Genomic DNA, 20,891 nt, shown 5'->3' with positions numbered 1-20,891 from the left:
AAAGTTAAAGGGCAGGTTAATAGATATATTTAACACCGTAAGACAGTTTGATTTATGTAATGTTCATCAGTATTTAAGTTTTGTTTGACTCAGATTTTTGTGGTATAGGGAAGAATGTGTCACCTTGCAATTATTTTTGTTCAAGTTCTCACACATGGGAATAAGAGGGAAAAAAATTATGCCTCTCAATATTTATACGGAAAACATGCTAAATATGAAAAAAATCTCACTGAAAATCGATACCTCTTTTTCTCATGTTATAATAAATATGTATTCTCAATTGTTCGTTTTTTAAATTTAACTGGCTTAGTTTGTTTTTTCTCTGAACTTGCTAAGACTTAGTTTCCCTATATTCAACTTCTAGGCCAAGTTAAAAACAAAGACAACAATAACCTGAGCCTATGATTCTACCCCCAACACTCTTCTACAAGAATAGTATGATCTGGGAATAGTCCATTAATATAATACTCAGGCCCATCAGATTTCTGGATGTCTCAGGTTTCTTATCCCATGGAATATATTTAAACTTTCTCTTAAGAGAAAGGCATTCATAGTTTCCAAAGAATGAATTAAAATAAAAATGGAAATTCATGCTGTGCTTTATATAGCAGAGTTACTTTCCACCATAGTATCATACTATTATATATTGTTCTACCAGAAGAATATTGTATAAAAGAAGTAAAACAAAATAGAGAACTAATTTACTATCAATAATTTACATTGTTCTATTTATATTAAATTCCACTCTAGCTTTTCTCTTTTAGTTTCTTTTATGCCATAATTTATATTTTCTATAACTCAGTAAATCTTACTGTTCTACTTAACTGATGGTTATATTTACTTAAGAGGAAGGCTGATTGAGCAAATAATTTATTATATAAAATATCACCTCAAAATGTTGAAAAGAAAGTACCTCTATAATCCACTGAATTTTCAGCAGAAAGAAACAACATTATTTAATGCTAAAATAAAATGCCAAATCTCTCTAAGAACCAACCAATCAATATTTATCCAGGATCACGGAAAACACAGAGAAGCATTTTTAAGAAGAAAATAGAATTTGTTTGTTTTTTTCAAGTATGTACTTGCTTTCTAGTATGTAGCTTGCATCTTTTAAAAAACAAGTCAGCTAATGTCCTCCCTATTTTGTCTAATGATTTCTGCTTATTAATTTTAAATAAAAGTGACTTTTCAGGTGAAAACATAAGGTTCAAATAAATAAGCAAAAATTACCTAAATAACTTTTCTGAGTTTAGGCAGAATCATACTTTGAAATTATCCTAGGTCAGAGATTTTTAACTGCAGTTCAGGAAGTCTATTAACTCAGAGGGGAAAATTATCATCATGGTGGTATTAAAATTTCTACCACTTTATTGCTGGTAGAAAATAAAGATAGTTTCATATCAACTACAATGTTGTAGATGCCCCAAACATTATTTACCCTTGTCACTTCTTTGAAATCATTACTTTAGGTCTTCTTATCTGATGTGCTATTGAAGAAGCACACATTTATATATCACAAATTTAATTTCTTTTTTAAAAACTATTTAAAAAACATTCATTTCCTATGAATTTTATATTCTGAATTTGAAAAATTATTCCAAGTTGGGCTTTAAAGCCTTCACCAGAATGTCAAAGAGGCACATGGCAAAAGAGAAGATTAAGAATCCCTGACTAATAATGGTCCATCACAGTATGATTTCTAAAGAAAACTTTTGCACTTCATCAAGAATACATTTAGCCATTAAGGGGTACCCCTAAATTTTCAGTGCTTATAATTTGGTTCTGATCTTTGTTTCTCTCTTTTTTCTTTGCTCATTGTGAGAATGGATAATATTTGTTGGGGATGTTCTAAAATCTATTCTCCTGTGTCATCCCAAATGTTCCTAATACTACTTTTTGTTTGTTTGTTTGTTTAATTTGGCCTGGTTAGATATGAAAAATGCTCACATACAATTTCAATTTCTTTCAACAGTTTTCTGTCATAGTTATTTTCTGTATTTGAAATATACCTTGTAATTTCACAGAAGTTCATGAAGATTAGGAATTATCACTTAAACCAGGCCATTCAGATGCCTCCTCCCTAGAATCTGAATCATGAGCAGAGATTATGAGCAGACAGCAAAGAGATTTAAAACATTGGGTGTTCTATTCTACCCAAACAGTGATGCTAAACTGAATCCAACCCCAAGTTGAGTTGGTGAATGTCTAATATTCTTTCAACTTTCTTCTCATTTATGTTAGTTGGAGTCAGTTCTGTTGAAACTGAGAACACTAATTCTATGCTATCTCAGCTGGCTTCCTAGAGGAACCACTACAGATGGGACTATTTCATTTTATCATTTTTAAATTAGTTTGGAACAAGCTTCTCACACTTCTTTGCTAGTAAGATTTCCTAGATGAATGATTTTGGGTTCAACAATTATTGCTCCTTCCTGTTTACCTTCTCTTTTCAGTTTCTCTTCCTCTTAAAAGCTTAACAAACTCATATAGTTGTCATTTTAGTGATGAATATAAAAGCATTTTGAATAGGATAAAACACTATCCAAATATAAGAGAATGATAATGATAGTTTATTAAATGACAATGATGTTTTTCATTTCCATTATAATATCCTTAGAAATAGCCTTTCATTTCCCAGAGTGCATAATACCAAACTAGCATAATGACGTCATAAAAATAAATAAAGAATTTGAGAAGGAAGTAACTGAAAATAGAGAAGGGAGAAAGGAGATTGTTGCAGTAGACCAAAAGATAGCAGTCCTAGGCTATACAAGAGTAGTAGAAATGAGAACAGGAAAACAGAAAGGGAAGGAAAAAGAAAGACATCACAGAGAATGAATGAATCAATAATTTTGGAAACTGATTTCATAGGGGATGGGGAAGGTACAGAAATTATTTAAAAAGTTAAGATTTCTAGCAAAAATGAAATTAATGGATGAGCAAATAAAAGGCTTGAGGGAAAATAGTTAAAATATTTAGTGCACTTTTCAACATGAAGAGAGATTTAAAAACTATTAGAATTTCCATGTGGAGATGTCTAGGTAACAGGTAAAAGACAGGGCTGGGTCTATAACTTATAAATTACAGAAACAAATGCAACTGTTGAAACGCCACCACAGGAGCAAGTCCAGGGACAGAAGCTTGGGGAATTTATATTGACATTTAAGAGATTATGAGATTGGAGGGATGGATACAGTAAAGACAGCTAGAAAAGATGACTAAGAAGAGATATTTAGAATAGCAAATAAAAAGAAATTAATGTCTTCAAATCCAAAGGAATAAAATGCAAAGAAAAAATGAGGCTATGAAAGAGGAAGCCATTGAATTCAGCACTTAGCAAACTTTTGGACATTGTTTGGAAAGCAGTTTTGGTAGATCATTTTGTAAGGGATTAATTATAGCCCAAAATAAACATATGAGTTGCCTGGTCACTAGATCTTTATAGGGCTGGAAATTTACTACTGTGCTCCATATTCAATAACTGCCACAATAACTGTCTTTTCAGAAATGCAATTTCTCTTACTTTTTATAGAATTCTTCCTGTTTATTTATGTTTAATGTTCTCTAACAATTTTTCTATAGAAAAATAGAAACAAAAATTAACAATTTTCCCAAAAGAATCTGTATTTTTTCTTTTGACCAGAGGATATTTCCTATACAGTTGATGTCAAAATATATATTTATTACATAATACAACAAACAAAACCCAAAAGTTTACTAATTTGCTTTATTTATTGTAGCTTTTTGAGTTATCCAATTTCTCTCAGGAAGATTTAGTTAGAACCTTGTGTAACACTATGAATTAGATTTTAATTTAAAACAGAATACAGAACTCAGAAATAAAACTATATAGCTATGAGCAACTGATTTTCGACAAAGCACACAAAAACATACACTGGGGAAAGGATGCTCTATACAATAAATGGTGCTGGGAAAACTGGATAGCTGCATGCAGAAGAATAAAACAGGTTCCCTATCTCTTGCCATATACAAAAATTAACTCAAGATGAATTTAAGACTTAAATGTAAGACCTGAAACCATAAAAATTCTAAAAGAAAATGTAGGAAAAACTCTTCTAGACATTGGCTTAGGCAAAGAATTTGTAACTAAGAACCAAATGGCAAATACAGCAGCAACTAAAATAAACGAATGAGACTTAATTAAGTTAAAAAGGGAAAAAGGATTATTTCCCTTTCTGCATGGAAAGGGAAATAATCAACAGAGTAAATAGACAACCTACAGAAGGGGAGAGAAAATATTTGTAACCCATACATCCAATAAAGGACTAATATCCAGAATCTACAAAGAACTCATCAAGAAAAAACAAATCAGCAAGAAAAAAATCCCATTAAAAAGTGAGCAAAAGGCATGAACAGAGTCTTTTCAAAAGAAGTTAGACAAATGGCCAACAAACACATGAAAAAAATGCTCAACATCACTAATCATCAGAGAAATGCAATAAAATCACAATAAGATATCATCCTAACCCTATCAGAATGGCCATTATTAACAAATCAAAGCATAATAGCTGTTGGCATGGATACAGTGAAAAAGGAATGCTCATATGCCGTTGGTAGGACTTTAAATTGGTACAACGTCTATGGAAAACAGCATGGAGATTCCTCAAAGAACTAAAGGTAGACCTACCATTTGATCATGAATCCCACTACTAGGTATCTACCCAAAGGAAAATATGTCATTATATCAAAAAGACACCTGTGCCTGAATGTGTATTGCAGCACAATTCACAATTGCAAACATATGGAATCAACCTCAGTGCCCATGAATAGATGAGTGGATAAAGAAAATGTGGTATATCTAATACATGCCATGAAGTACTACTTGGCCATAAAAAGGAATAAAATGCCTTTTGCAGCAACTTGGATGGAACTAGAGAACATTATCCTAAGTGAAGTATCCCAAGAATGGAAAAACACCACATGTTCTCAGTAATAAATGGGAGATAAACGATGGGTATACACTGTCATACAGTGGTATGAAGGACACTGAAAACTAAGAAGGGGGAGGATGCTTCCATCCCCCTTCTTAGGTAAGGGGTAAAAACTTACCTATCAGGCTCAGTGTACACTACTCTGGAGACAGGCACACTAAAAGTCCTGACTTAAGCATTACTCAATTCGTCCATGTAACAAAAACACTTGTGTCCCCTTAATATTTTGAAATAAAAAAAGTAAAAAAAATAAAAAATGATAATGGTCACATTGAATAGTTCCCAGCAAAACACAAATAGGAGGAAATACAGTCTGCCTACCTTAAGACATAATGACAAAAATTTCAATCCAATACGGACATATTGAGACAGATATTATCATTTCATTATTGACTTATGAAAACATTTAGCTATACTATGTATGTTATGACATGGAAAATTCTAACCATAAGCTGTAGTCAATATGTATTTTGAAAAATGAAAATCATTGGCATATCTTTGATACATCTAAATTAAAATGTGGAAGAAATCTAGAAGTGATCTATGATATAACCAGAGCAGTAGTCTTATTTTATCTGCTTTATTGTGGTTGAATTAGGTAAACTGAAATCTTAGTATTATCAAAATACTAAGTGAAGAGAAATAAAAACAAGCAAGTAATATTTGTTACTTCAATGTTTCACATTTTATTTTAAGGGATATTGTTCTATTCTAATTATGTTGACCAAAATAAGGAATTCTATTTTGAGTTTTCATAAGTTAACTACCATAAATGAGTTATAAAATAAACATGAAAAGAAGCATTAGCTTTATTATTCAGGAAGCTTCAAGAGACTGACAAAATTTTATGTATTTCTTTCAAAGTAAATCAGTATTTCAACAGTATGAACTAAATAGGAGGTCAATCTTACTTATAGAAACAACTAAAAGAGGCTGAATGATTTACCAAAATTTCAGTTATAGTTAATGTCATAGGTTTGAATGTAAATTCCATAAATGCAATGGCCTTGCCCTTTTGTTTGGTGCTATGCTCAGAACTAGGAAAAATCCTGACATATATTAGCCTCTCAATTAATGCTTGCTGTTGAAGTGACATTTCTCCCAATTCAGTCTCCTTTCTATTACAGTTGAGGAAAATTTCATCTTTGTTGCTTTCAGTTGAACTGTTTACTAAACTAATAAATTGAGATGTTTAGAAGACCTGCTTTAAAGAACAGTTTAACTCACACACAGGGTACTTCTAAAGATTTGCTTTTAGATAATGTAAATTCAAAGACAAACATCAACTAATCTTTTAGCTAAATAATCACAAAATTTAAATTAATAGGGCCTAAATCAACATCTATTTTTTTAAAGCCCATGTTAGTAGTCATCAAACATAACCAGTGGTAAAATTAGGTCCTGTTTACATTTCACTGTGGAATTTACTTTCCACCATTTGGGAAGTTATAAGGGAAAAAAAAAAATCTCTTGGTTTAAGAATATTTTTTCTATGTTTAATTTTAGTGTGTATTTTTCATTTTTAGATTATTATTTTTTATTTGAATCTGTAAAGCTGTTAGAAAATGTGGAATAAATTATTGAGGTAATCATCTGCTGTTTTACCATTGCCTTCTGGTGCCAGCTAAAATTAAAATGGGAATATCAGTGTTTAGAGATTTAAATGTTAGGCATGATTGAAATAGTATCATTTGAAAGAAAAGCTCCCAGACAAATCTCTCAACATGTATTGAAAAGGCAGCTGATTTTAATGACTACCCTTCAGGTTCCTCAATTAGTCTATTTAATGCATTTTTCCCTTTTCAAAAGTACAGTCTTAATCAGACTCCCAATGAAATGATGTAGCTTTATTGCTAACATTTAAATCTGGTGAGAAATACTAAACAAAATAAAATCTCCCTAAAATGATTATAGAGTTAGCCACTTCTCCCCACACACCCCACCCCCACAAAAAATGTATATCCTTAGAAATTTCTGACCATAAGATATCTCAATTACCAAAATTTATAAGCAAAATAAAGGAAATTCAGTGCAGACATAGTTATTTCTTCAGGGCTCACAATCATGCTATAGAGAATGGTGAGAAAGGATTTTCCCCCCTGCATCCCGGGAGCACATGATATCAGACCCTAGATTTATCACAAGGTAGTAACCAGGCATGCATATCTAGAACAAGTAAATAAAAGCTGAAAATCCTGCTTCTTGAGACAATTATGGCCCAGTTATTGAGTTTCTCCAATAATTTAATGCTTATCAGACACCCTACCATTGAGTGCCACACTTTCATGTGAGCAGCCATTCCATCCACACGAGGGCCTGCCATGCACGACTACTGTAATACTCCTTTTTCTCAGTATGCTCACTGTATTTGGGCAGAACCAAAGACAGTCAGTACAATGAGTAAAACTGGAGATTTTAAACGCAGATCTGGTCTAACACCAGGAGAACGGGAAAAATAACCTATCACAACAGGATCTATTTGCCTGAAACATAGTAAGAACTTAATAAATATTTTTTGAATGAAAAAAATGGATGTTTAATGAGTTTGTTCTAGGAAACATAGGACATAGGCCTTGAACTAAGAGGAAAGTCAGAGAAAGTTCCCTAGAGGGGGTGACAGTTCCCTGAGGTCCTGCATAGACATAATGTTTGGGCAAGATCCAGTATAAGCAGCCAGGTTATAGTCATTGGAGGATGTATTATTTAGTCAAAGGGGAAAATCATTTGTTTCTGATATAAACAGAAGGTCAAAAATGTTGGAGAAACTCTACAGCTTTAAAAAGTAACTTTATTTTACTTGCTTTTTTAAAAATATATATCCATAGTTGTGTTAATGCTTTAGAAACCAATATGTAATCAAGCAATTCTGATAAAGCATTAAATTTAGCAGGAATTATTTCCTATACCAAAGGCTTTACCATTAACTCCTTATATGTTTACCTTGCATACTTCAAATGTGAGTCAATTAACAAAAGTTTCCATAAAAATTGAAAGCAAATAGCAATAAAACTCTATTGCCTTTCAGCTAAGCATTGAACTCTCATGATTTGCTATGCACAGGAGGGAATTTAAGGGTACCATTACAAATGCATTTTAAGGCCAAGGGAATCTGAAGGAAAAATGAATAATTATTGGAGGAAACAAAGAATTTTCAAATATTAGGTTGTCCATTAAAAATTCCTTGTTAAAAAATGACCTGAGGAATTTTTGCCTCCTCAAGAAAGGAAAGGTACTTTCCACTCCTTCCCAGATAGGGTAGCTAGGGATTGGGTCTAGACTTCTTTTTCCCTTTAGGAGTAACAGTTCTTTGTTTTTGAAAATTTAGATCCCTGAAGGGTATATTAAACTGTATTCTACATAATAAGAATAAAGACTTTGGAATTCATGGATTTGAAGATAAGTGGCCATAGCCAGAGAAGTAAACTGGATTGTCCTTTCTGTTAATGGTGGAGACATACACCCTTGTCTCACACACGGGACCTAGGAAATGGCACATCCCCTGAGGAGGGGGAGCTGCATTGGAGCTACATTGGAGTCCCACTCCATTGGAGTCTGAGGAGAACAGCCCAGCCTGGCACTGAGGGAACGAACTTGATAGAAAAAGATCATCTTTCAAGTAGACCCCCAGGACAAGTCAAGGTAGATTTTCAGTGGCGACCACAACGGATTAACCAATCAAGGCTTCTCAGCCCAATTTCTTGAACTATATAAGTTGTGGGCCTGCTAAAGCTCAAGAAGAGTAAAGGCATGTTAAAATGACTGCTCTTGGATTTATCACTGACAGTGGTTGGAATGAAGTTGCAAGCCAGGTTTGATTGGATTAAGGACTAAAATGAAGGGAGGGAGAGAGGGGGAGGAAAGGGAAAAAGAAAGGAAGATGCAAGGAAAGACAAGAAAAGGGGCAGAGAAGTAAAGATTTTAGAATTTTTAAAACTAGAGAATTTGGAAACAATTTAAAGTTGTTACAAATTTATCAGTAATTACTTTCTAGATGATAATAGGTATTTGTTTCCACTAATCATTCTCAATTTTGCTACTAGTATTGCCAAACTAGACTTCGGAGTCCCACCTATTACAACATTCAAAATGCAAAGTCTTAAAGAATCATATGTGGTAACTTTGTATGTATAATTGTATGTTTACTGAAAATGAGAGATAATAAAGTAGCTTAAGTGGAAAATGCCTTAGTATTTTCACTATGTTAACCAATTGTGCAGTATGTAGCAGATAATTTGTTAATGCTAAAATTAGTATAGTTTATGATAGCTAGATAGAGTATTGACTTATCTTCAACAACACTCTGATATAGTTTAGAAACATGACACACCAGAGGCAATCTAAAGCCGAGGCTTCAAACATTTTCCAGTTTAAGAACCACCTTGCATAATTAAAAAAAAAAATTCTCAAGTTCACACATAATACTTTGTTCTGCTATACATTGGTTAAAAAAGAAATTAGTTACCCCAAAGTGTTATTCAGTAAATATTTTTAATTAATTCAGATTTTTATCAAACTCAACTTCTTATATTTGAAGAAATTCAGTATGTGTGCAAGACATGTTATTTATTCAATCTTCAGATAAATGTTTATTTCTCTTGTGGATTTGTTAAGTAGATAGTGAACGACTTTATCTTTCTAGGGACAAAGGTGGGTGCCCTGCCTTGGTGCCACCCCACTTTGATCCTGCCGTGAGCAATTAGGCAAACCCAGCTACTAACCTGCAAAAGAATGCAGGGAATTCCCCAGCCCCTGGCTAGGTGGCCCAGGCACAATAGGACCTGGAAAGTGACCTAGAGTAACCTAAGGTTAATTATCATGTCCTTAACTGTCCATCAAAGTAGTTCAATGGGACTGTTTGAACTGAGAGGAGGGCCCAATCCAGACAGTGTAAAACAAGACCCCACACCATAACCACAGCCTCTCCTTACCATGGGGCATGTTTGTACTCTGTGGGGAACATATTTTGCTCTTCCTCTATAAACCTATCTTACTCTTTCTCAATAAACCTCATTTTCGTGCTTACCTTGCTTTCAGTGTGTCTGGTCACTCTTCCGCCAAGAGGACACTCAGAACCTAGAACAAGATTGCCTACCCGACAGATTTATGGGAACGGGGCAATAATTCTGCATCGCCTTAAGGTCTGTGACTCATAGGTTTGAAAAGTATAATCATTTAGTTATCTTTAAAAGTGCAAATTATTACAAATTTTGATTTGAGGTAAAGTGACATTAATGATCCCCTCCTCATTACTCTTCCAAATATTAATAGTATCTTCTGAGTCATATAGTGGTAGTCTTAATGTGATCAAAAATAGTGAATCTTTTGTTTTTAAAACCTAATTACACCAGAAATGTTTAGTGTCTGGTATGCATACAATTAAGCTCAGCTTCAATATTTTATTTCGTTGTAGCATCTGCTCAACAAGGATTTTCCTTTTTAAATATATGCTTTATTGAATACCTAAATACAGTCTTTTGAACAGCACATTTCAAATGTCTGTAGATATGCATTCTAACAAAACTTCATTAGAAAGATCAGCACAGAGCATTATTCTTTCTCTTATGAACAGTACATTATTTACATGTAGAATTTTCTAAGTTTATGAATGCCTAGTAAAAGTTTTCTACATAAGAATCAGATTGATACAGTACAGCAAAACTAAGCTTGTTTTTATTATTCTGTAAAAATGGACAATACAATTATCTTTTGACCCTATGATATTTGTTGAATGTCTGCATTTTTTTCTTCAGATACATTTATACCTACAGTTATCCCAATATCTATATCAAGGATTTGACTAGAAACCTACTCAAGTGAGCTTAAGTGAAGGGTTCAATTGTGGGCATAGATAGATATCATGGATCTCTGTGGTGGGCATCTATTGCTCGGTCTGCTCAGCAACCTTTCCACCTCTTCCCCTGGAAATGTCCTTCTCTCTCTGACTTCAAACTTACAGTTCCAAAGTCCCTGTTTCCTTGCAGTCTGAACACAATGATTGGATAATTGGAGGCTTTCTCAAGTTGTTTCAAAAAATAACAACACATTTGCTGGGTTCAGACATTCTACTAAGCACTTTAAACATTTTACAATAACTATCATTTTTCTCCGCATGTTACAGGTAAAGAAACTACAGGTTAGAGTCATTGCCCCAGTGTTAGTACAAATAAATGATAGAACTGTTACCTGAAGTCAGGCAGTCTGATTTCAATCTGGAAATGTTTAACCACTAATTTCTAACAGTGGGAGGAAACATGCCTGAGAATGTGAGGGGCATTGCACAAGGAGAAATACAGATGAGGGACGGGACGAGAGTGGATGGTGGCATTTCAGTCTGGATCAAGTTCCTTTTAAGTTATGTCTATACCTGTGCCTTTCCTAGAGTTTGATTGTTCAAACATTTCTTTAATTCTGACAGCATCTCCCATTCTCCCAATAAGTCTCACCTTTTTTTTTCCTCCCATAAACTTACTGAGTTGAGTTGCTGAAGGTCCAAGGAAGGGAAAGATAGTAAAGTGAGTCTCTCACGTAGAGGCAGAGGAATTGAGAAGCCAAAATTCAGTGTTTCTCTCTCTGCCTCTCAAGGGCAGAAAGGCTCCCTTTCTTTCTGCTTCCCTCTGTCTTCTCTAGGCCCTATCTTTCTCTCCATTGCTTTTCTCCAACTACTCATTTTATTTTCCCTGGCTAGAGCTTTTCTTTTCTCTTTTCCATGGATGTTTTTTGTTTATTTTTCTATACAATGTACAATTCCTTCCAAATGGATCCAGAAATAACTTACATACATAAATGGGTCCTTGTTAAAATATCTGAGTGGCAAATACCTTTAGCTAATGAAGATATTTTTGGAGGGGAAGGAGTAGGGTGGATGAAGGAGGTGTGGAGAGAAGTTATGCTTTTAGGAGGAGTGGGGAGAAAGGGAATGGTTTTTAAACCCACCCTGATCTAATCACCAGATGAGGAACTGAGAAAGACCACCCTATAGTATAAATTGGTGGTGGGGGGGACTCCTTTCAACACTAGCAGTATTGCACACATCACTTATTTAGAACCTGTTCTAAATGTCTCAGGTGTTAGTGTTTTGAAAATTTGAGTGCCGTTAAGGAAAAGTCTAAAGAAAGCTTTCTGAAGTCACGAGAGTTGAATTTTAGTCATAGCATCACTATGCCTTATGTTGATTGTTATACAATGATTGTATTATCTCCTGGTCTGTCCACCCTATAAAAATGTTGTGAGACATAATATTATGAGTAATATGAATGTGCTTAGAAAACTGTAAAGGTATAGGTAAACATAGGAAGTATGAATGTTATCCTGTGTTTTGTCCAAAATAAGCAATTGATATATTCTATGTATTTAAGAAACCATTATTTCAGCAGTTTTTTTTAACTTGACTGAGAGGAAAGAAGGACATTCAGCAACTAAAATAACAGGTTCACCATGACTTCTTGAAGGCATTTTGTTACATGATGGATGGAATAGAGATGATGAGATCCATCACTGCTACTATGATTCTTTCTTCTTTTCAATTTTTATCCACCTTTCCATGAGTAGTTTAGCAACCATGTCCCAAGATTCCATCCAACTGACTCATTTCTTTAAATTTCTATAACTTTGCCTGAATTGTTCAAATTGACTTTCATAAAAGAATGCATGCTCCTTTTAGTGAGGAACCATGGTTCGCTGAGCACCATTCTGAGTATTCAACAAACACTAAAAATATTACTTCTGAATCATTTTTAAATCATTCAATTTATGACGTTTTTGAACCAAAAAGTCCTGCATTCTATCTGTTCTTATATAAAGTACTATTATGCCATTTTGCTTCCCACTTCTGATACACTCAGTAGATATAATTTAATTGCAAATAGCACGCATATACTCTTGACTTTTAATGTCTAAAACTGCAAATGATTCATTGAAAGTTACACAGTGTGCCTCTTTCTGTTTTTCATCACTATGTTGAAACTTAAAAGGATAAGAAAAGTTCCAAAATTGGTGTAAAATAGCATGATCAGAGCTTGATGCATCAGCAGACAGTAAATATTCAACTGAATTAGAGGGGAGAGAAATGAGGTATTAGGAATTAGATTAACAAAGATAAATGAGCAGGGGCAGTCAGAGGGCTAGTAATTTTACCTTACACAGAGCACCTGGTGGAAAATTAACCTGGAAGGAAAGCATTTGCAGTAGGAGTGTTTTTATACTACTTGTACTTACTGGTTCATTCATTCATTATATATTTATTTGGTGCCTACTGTGTGTCAACTACTAGAGTAGTCTCTGGAGATAAAAATCTAGCTTTTTTGCCTCTGTATAAACAATGTGACAAGGATTATAATGGAACAATGAGAGGAATTTAATAAAGATGCTATAGGGGTATGTATGTGTGTTACGTGTGTGGAATGTTTGTGAGATTTTTTTTTTTTCTCTGCCTGAAGAAAAGATTTTACACTAGTAGACAGTATTTGTAAACTTTTTCTCTAGAATTTCTTTCTTTCCAAATACTTAGCTTTTCCCTTGCTTATATTTTTCACATAAGAAATGGATATTTTCCAATAATAATTACTATAATTGTAAGATTCCTTAAGTTTTCAAGTCAGAGTGCTGTGAGTTAGGAACAGGAAAATCAATAATCAGTGTGATGTCTCTGAAAGTTTCATTTTACAAAAGAAAAATATGAACAGCTACAAAAACCAGTGATGCTTTGATTTTATGGCTCATATGATCACAAAAATTCAAAGCACAAGGTAGCAGTATTTTATATAAATATTCAGAAGGAAATCATTTCCAAGGAAACTTTCCTTCTCCATATAGCCTCCTTATAATATTTTATAATTAGACAGTATGTTATATTTTCCCCATTATATAAATGGTAAAATTGATCAAATCTAGTATAAATCAGCAAGATTATTCTAAGATATTATTAGAAATTTCTTGAAATGCAAAATGATACATAAATGCTTTTTAAAACAATGTACAGAATAGACTTATTTTTCCAGTAGACCATATGTGCAAGCATAAATAACCATTCCCACAGATTAGTACAAATACAAAAGCCAGATCAAAACTAACAGGGAATAAGCAATGTAGGCTTAGATATAGATGACTAAAAAATCAATTCATGAGTTATTTTTTTAAAAACTAAAGAAATTTGTAAAAATAGCCAATGCAAACATAAATATCTTTAAGCAGATGCAGTTTCAGCTTTAAATTTATTTTCCCAAATTCATGATATGTTAGCGTGTTATGAAGCGTTATACATAAGTTTACTCTAGCCAAAATAAATTTACTTTAAATAGGCAAAGAGAGCTCAGCCAACATATTTTGGTTAGCTAACATAATTTTTAAAGCTGTTATATTTTTAAATTGTTAGACATATATAACCATATAAACACCAGAGCTATAAAAACAAATTCAAAAAATATTAAAATGTCACAACTCTGACATGAATATTTATGCTGACTTTATTTTATTGGATATAACTAGGAAAATGGTAAGGAAGGAGGAAAAGAATACAGGAGCACACAAAATAAAAGTTCTGGCTGCTACTAATGCCAACATTCAACAATAAATTTACTTTTCAGAGCACAAAGTGGAAGAAGAGAATTTTGAAAGCCTGAACAAACCTAAATTCAGGGTATAGGAAAAGGAAAATAACATTAAGATACAAATGTGAAAACTGCATTAATAGATGATACTTGCTTAAAGCCTGGTATATGTATGTACAAGTTCAAAAAAAAAAATACATACTGATGTGACTTCTTAACTAAATGTTAAATAACCATCAGCTTACTTCTGATATTATGCTGACGAGTGAGGACTCTGATTGACAAAGATGAGTGTGCACACTTTGAATTGTGCTGTCTACCACAGTTCTTCTTGATAAATTTCAATTCTTTCAAGTCTGTGGGGTTTTTAATATATGCTAGCTCCTTTGCTCTATGTGCTCGAGGGTTATCTTCATAGCGACTAGAGGCACATATATTCTACTTTGTTGATAATCACACTCTTCTCCTAACAATAGGTATTTGTAAAGGTATCTAAAATATTTACTGAATTCTATAGAGGCTATGACCACTAATGTGAAGTGGTCATATCACTCTTTTTCATGGAGCTGGTTCAATACATAATAAAAATGAATATGTAATGAAAAATAGAATAAATGAATGAGTCTTACTTCACCCTGATAACAAAGTTGTCCATTTTTTCTTTTATATCAAATGTTCTGCTTTTCATATTCTTTTCTCCCTTTTTCCACTTTGACTATTAAAAAAATTTAATATTTGTTTGCTTTCCTGCATCTTTTTTTTTATTTTAAAAGTATTTCTATGGAGGTGTGTGTGTTTATGACATAAAAGATTAGAAAGCCTGAAATTACCCGTGCCCCTTATTGATAGGGAAAGTCCACTTTGCACATGTACTTTGTCATGGAAGAAAAGTTTAAGTAAAAGTAAACAAAACAAAAATCCAAATACAAGCAAGGGCAAGGGCTTGTGAATTTGTGAAAGACCTGGTTATGAGTAAAAGGAAGGTCTAATACATGGAAATGGAACCCTTTTTGTTAACATTTCAAGTCTGTCTGGCACGCTTGGTAATCAGGTTTTCGGTTACATCAAAATATGTTCCAAGTTTTAAATTATTGACTTAAAAACTAATTTAAGTACCTAAATTATTCATTTAAAGACTAACATGGGAGTACAAGCATTAGTAAACTGAAGGTTAACTACTAAAAGACATATAAAAGTAAATGAAATACATTGTTGATAGATTAATCAAAGCCCAACTGTGGAGGGAGACTAAAATAGAAATAAAACAACTGAAATTTGAATCATTTGGGACAAGTTTTCTAAAGCTGGGTTTAATTTTGATAAACTATGCCTGCATGTTCTACCATATGGAGAAAAAACCCGAGAGCACTCAGCATCTAAGCATCACCCATTTACCTCTGAAGTCAAAACTGCCCTTTCATCCAATTCAACAACTCTGCAATCCGCAAAGCCTACAGACTTCATTCAGCTATGCCACGTTTGGCTCATGGAAATGGATATGGGCTAGAGAGGAAAAATCAAAAGAAAGGCAGAGGTGTAAGAGACATCATTACTTCATCAAGTAAGGAATGAGAGAAGCCGGTAGTATTTTTTAAAGGAGGATAAAAAAATTTAGGGAATCAAGTAACAGGTGCTCAGTAAGTGTAGTCAGGTTCTGCAGCCTTTTCATAAGCTTTGGCCAGAAGCAACTCTTCCAGCTCTTGCAAAGTGGGAATGTAGGTTGCAGAGTTCACTCTGGTTCCCCATGTGTAATCAAATCTCCAAGTATCATTTTTGTCCAAGGGCAGTCTGTGCTGGCACACAAAAGAATAAGAGGGAGGGGTAAAGAGGAGAGGTTGGCTAGTGTTAAAGGGAGAGCTTTTCCACAGGGTTCTATGGTTGCCATAGTAACAGCTTCTTTTGTTTGTACATATTCAGAACAGCTGCTTCCTTTTGGTTTCTGGTGGCAGGGATATTATGGAAGTAACTGAGGGAAAGAAGCACCACTCTGGCCATGAAAAATAGTTTCCATAATCAGATTTTTCTTGTTTAACTGGATTTAACTTTATACTAGCTTTATATTATCTGGCTTTTGAATGTTGGTGGGTAACAAGAGCTTTTAAATGGTGGTGAATTCCAACAAGAAAAGACCTGGGTGTGTTGTGATCTGCATGATATCATGTGCAAACTTCAACAGCAGACCTTGACTCTCTTGTGCCCTTAAGACTTGAAACACTCCATTTTATTTCTACCTGGTATGAATGCAAACTGTATTGCAAGCTCCCTAGAAGGTATTTTTCACAACAAGAAAAATGCCCTTCTAAATGCCCACAAATCTCTATATACCTTTCCAAGTGCTAATTAATTCCTCTAATTAGAGCTTTTTCTGGCTGCAACCATTACCAAGTTGAATTGCTCCATACAAACAAGTTTAATGAATATTCATCAATTAATAATATTCACTGAGTTAACAGTCCTGTTGCCTACATACTGCTATTGCAACCAGCATATTACAGCCTTCTATAGACCTTACTAAAGAAAAGCCATCTCCAAGGAAAAGGCAGAGAAAAATATAATTCTATTTTAAGGAACAGATGCCCTACCAATTATATTTCATATACTGTAGCTTATGCGTGTGTGTGTGTGTATATATATATATATATATATAATATGCACATATATGTACTTTATGTAATAAAATACATGTATAAATGTTTATGCATATATGTGCATCTCTATATTAATGTAAGTAACATGGAATAAAATAGAAACTTTAGGGGTTAAAAATATTTAAGTAAAGCATTAAAAATGGCATCTGCAGGCTAAATAGTCAAATTTTGTAAATATACAAACTGAGGATGCAAATAAGCAAAGCAGAAGGCACAACTTTCCTTATAAACAAATTAATATTGAACATAGGTTTGTTATCATGTCTTTAACCCTTTGGGATTTAGAAAAAGTGCAATATGAAAGTGAAGTGATGCTTTCATTTTTAAATCAAAATTTATTCATTATTTTTCAACCAGGGCTTTTTAATCTTTGACTTTTTCATAATCCCTGAAACAATTTGTTGGTTTAATTTGGCAACTACAGCTATTCACAGGTGCTACATCTTAAGACTCAGTTCATGGCAATTTGGTTATATATAAAATAGTATTTGCCTGAGAATTCTCACAACAATCCACTTATGCCTTTAATTCCTAAACTCTGAATGAAAAATTTTGATTGATTCAAAAATGGTAAAAATGTTTAGATTATTTAATAAAATATAGAGTTTCTAAACATTACATTTGAATTTCATATTTATTCATATTTATTCTATTTATTTAAATGATGATGTTTTCAAGTCAAAAGGTTTTGTACTAATGTCAGTTAATTATAAATTACAAAAGGTGAAATTTAGAGTCTAAGTGTTTCAATTTTTCTGCTTTCTGACTGCATGTTTCAGGGCAAATGTGAGCATCGGTTACACAAACTATAAGACAATGATACCAACATCTTTTGGATATAGTTTTGAGAGAATCGATTAAGATAAGAAATTCATGCTGAAACTGCAAATATCATATGATTCTGTTATAATAATATATATAAATTATGGAAAAGTAATCACTTTTATTTTTTGCCTAATGAATCGTATTTCACCTCTTCTCCTCCTCTTATGTTCTTGTGTATTATTAATATGGTTATGACATCTATATCCTTAAATATAGTCTTGCATTTTTTTACAAGCTCCAAACCTAAATTTTCCAATATTTGCAACTGAAGTCCTATTTCTTATCTCAAATGCATTGGATCCAAATCTGAACAATTTATCACATCTTTCAAACAAATTTCTCCTCACTGTCATTTGTGATAAAGGCATTACCTATCTTCCAGTTACCAAGGTCCGACAATCTCAGAGTTACCTTTTCCTCACATCCAGGTGACTGTTAAGCTTTATACCTTTACAACTTGGGACAGTCTCATAGATTTGAATTCTCATTTCCATTCCCATTCAACTATAGTGGAAATTATGAATTCTTACTCACACTATTGCAAAGTCTCCCAATCTCCAATTTCCCCAACATTCTGCACACCAGTTCTTTTTCCTATAGTACATTACTGGCTTCCTCAAATATTTGGTGGTTTCTGTCTTTCAACTGAACTGTTAAAACTTCTTAGCCTGACCCTCAGGGCATTTTATGATCAAAATCCAGTCTACACGTTATTGTTATTTTCATTGCTGTTATAAAATGAAATTTCTTATGATTCCCTATTATTCATGTTTATACAAGTTGACTACATTATTCATGTATATACATGTATAAACAAGTGAGTTAATGCTTACTGTTTCCCTTCCTGGTGTTGCCTTCCTCAATCCAACTTCAAGAGATCAAATGCCACTTCCTTTATGAAATTTTCCTCAATTCTCTCCCTCTGTATTGAGGTAGATCTTGTTCGTCTTTCCTCTGGAATTTACATGGCTTTGTATCATTGTTGTTTTTGTATATTTCTGATTGCCTTTACTAGATTTTTGAATATATTACTTATTCAACTTAGTATTTATGATGGCAACTAGTATAATAAACTTTAATATGTAAAGCATTTTAAATGAATAGAATTTCTACAAATGTAAACAATGTATAGGTGATTGCCTATAACTTCTGATATATCAATAAAGTAAGTCTCAGGTGAAACTCGATTTTTTCTAACATTTCATCTGATCTCATACTTTTGTATCTTCAGAATACCTCTATTTGAGTATTTCATCAATAGCTTTAAATTACTGGTATAATGCTATATAGTTCACAAAGAAAATTATTGCTGGGTATACCAAATTAGTAGTCTTTGCTCTTTAAAAGAAATGTGCAAGAAAAAACATCACCCCTTTTTCTTCCTGAAGACAGCAGATGCCTGAGACTGAGGTATTTTATCTGAGGGCTGTTGAAGTGGCCGGCTTAATAGGTAAGCCTACAGGCTAAGGTAGAAAAGCATAAAGATAAGAAGAACCTGGGACCATCATGTCATACTTGAGCTGTTGAATTACCACCCCTGGATCCGTTCTACCTCCAAATATTTGTTATATAAGATGATGAATCCCTTGTTGTATAGGCCTCTTGTAATCAGGCTTTCAGTTACTTTAGGCTAAAAACATCGTAAGAATGGCACAGTCATTCAGAGAAATGAGTTGATGACGGACTGTGAGCTCCCAGGGACAGAGAGAGGGAGTTAAAGGGAATAGAGTAATGGTGACTTTCCAATATTTTATGAGGTAGGCTATATTCTTTTTATTAGTCATTAAGGAATTTCCCTGTAGCCTTTAAATATATCCCTATTTTATTTGAGTTAGTAAATGGATTTCAGATTATTTTATCTAAACAATCAGTAAAAAGGACAACATATATTATGACATTCAAACCCCATGGCAATAACTCTATAAGTTAAATATTAATATTTTCTTCATTTTAGAAATGAGAAAACTAGATATGAGAAAACTGAGGGTTGCAAAGGTCTCTTAGCTAGTAACCTGAGGGAAGTCTGAACTTAAACTCAGATTTTCTGACTAAGATGCTGTTCTTGTACAACACACTATGTCCTTCCCCTTGTATTCACTTCACTGCCTTGTTATAGCTTTTTATTTCCAACTTATCCATTAACATCAATTATCGCACCTCTTTGGCTTCATAAAAATAAAATATTTTTCTAATCCTTTATCCTTTTTTGCGCCAACTCATTAAGTATTGTGTATTTTCTCCTCTTGGAGTATTTATTATGTTTCCATTTTCTCTCCCTTTCCACTGGACACAAGTGTTAAAGTCAATCTGAGCAGCCAGCTCAGATTTAGTAGGGACACATTGATTGATTTTAAACGTAAGATGCTGAAAGCCCCATTTGATCACATGGAATCAATAGTGGAGGTCAATTAGGACTATAAGTAAACTAAATATAACTTTAGCTTTTGTATCTCAGGCATTCTGCCTCCTCTGTCTCCTCCACTTCAACTAATTCATTGCATTAAATATTCATTTAGTGTGTACCAATGTGAGTAATATATCATCTCTGTCTTTGAGAAGCTTATACAGTAGAGGAAAGAGACAGATATAACTCAGAGAAGAAAAGCAAAAAGCACCAGTTTCTACTTCTCCTGTAAACAGGAAACGTTGATCCCTACATATGGCTAACCTAACCCCTCCCCCTGAAGCTTTTCACCTGTCTTTTCTTATATAACCAACTGTTATGAAGCTTCACTTCAGTTGGATTATTTCATCCCCATCATTACAGTGACCTTTTATATACATTTTACATAATCATACTTGTTTAATTTTCCTACCATATCAGAATTCTTCCTAGAGCAAAGCATGGCTATATTTCCCTAAACTAGTTGATAATTTGCAACAGTCAAATGATAGACACACTCTGTTATCCAATATCA

At 33.3% G+C, this 20,891-nt stretch overlaps 1 protein-coding gene across 1 annotated transcript in view; it reads right to left on the bottom strand.

Annotated features, from left to right (window-relative positions):
* Nucleotides 1-20,891, bottom strand: part of KCNH7 (potassium voltage-gated channel subfamily H member 7) — a 451,497-nt gene that overhangs the window by 362,982 nt on the left and 67,624 nt on the right. The gene's annotated exons all lie outside the window — the stretch shown is intronic.

Source organism: Lemur catta, chromosome 8 (assembly GCF_020740605.2).
Source record: "Lemur catta isolate mLemCat1 chromosome 8, mLemCat1.pri, whole genome shotgun sequence".
In the NCBI taxonomy this organism is placed as follows: Eukaryota; Metazoa; Chordata; class Mammalia; order Primates; family Lemuridae; genus Lemur; species Lemur catta.
Note: the sequence above shows the minus strand (reverse complement) of the source record. Positions and strands in the feature narration are given on the sequence as shown.